This window comes from Vombatus ursinus, unplaced genomic scaffold (assembly GCF_900497805.2).
Source record: "Vombatus ursinus unplaced genomic scaffold, bare-nosed wombat genome assembly UNPS02014241.1, whole genome shotgun sequence".
NCBI lineage: Eukaryota > Metazoa > Chordata > Mammalia > Diprotodontia > Vombatidae > Vombatus > Vombatus ursinus.
This window is the reverse complement of record NW_020954019.1, coordinates 3,902-4,741: the sequence shown is the minus strand read 5'-3', so window position 1 is coordinate 4,741 and position 840 is coordinate 3,902.

Genomic DNA, 840 nt, shown 5'->3' with positions numbered 1-840 from the left:
GCAGTAGGTGCCTTTGAGTTTTGCTTTTGGAGGTGGTAGAAGGAGGCAGCAAATATAATGATTCCTTGTGACTTGCTCCATTGAATTATTGTGTATTGACCATCAAATTCTGTGGTTCTATATCATTGCCTTCATCCTCATTTTGCCCTACATCTTTCCCATTGTCTTACTCATCCTTTACATTTGAAAAAAGCCAGATTTCATTGCATTCCTTCTTCTGTAGAACTTTAGAAGTGATATTCATGCAAGGGAAATTTAGAGAGGTTCAGATTACATGGGTCTCTCTCTGTCTCTGTCTCTGTCTCTCTGTCTCTCTGTCTTTCTCAGTATCTCTCCTTAGAACTGGTCCTATTTAAAGATATCAGCATCCATCTTGTTTAGACTATTGGCATAGCTTCTGAACTAGTCTGTTAGTACTTTAATCTATAATTTTTCCAAACGAGCTTTCATGCTGTTGCTCAAATACTCTTACTTTTGAAAATAAAATACCTTCATTGATTTTTATCTGACATATATTTACAACATACTCTCCCTCCTTCTACCCAAACTCTCATAAATAAGAATTTAAGAAAGTAGAAATAAAACTAACAATTTTGTAAAATTAGCTAAAACATGTAAAAGTCTGATAATATTATATATATGTATATAATTCAACACCCATAAACCCCCCACTGCTACAAAAAAGTAGGACATGCCTTCTCATGTTTTCTTTAAGTCTAAGCCTTTTCTTTTTACTGCTATTTATATTGCTAAATTCATTTAAATTGTTTTATTCTTCTTTCCATCTGTTATCATGGTTTAGTTCTTTCACTTGTGTTTGATTGTTCATGACTCCCTTTC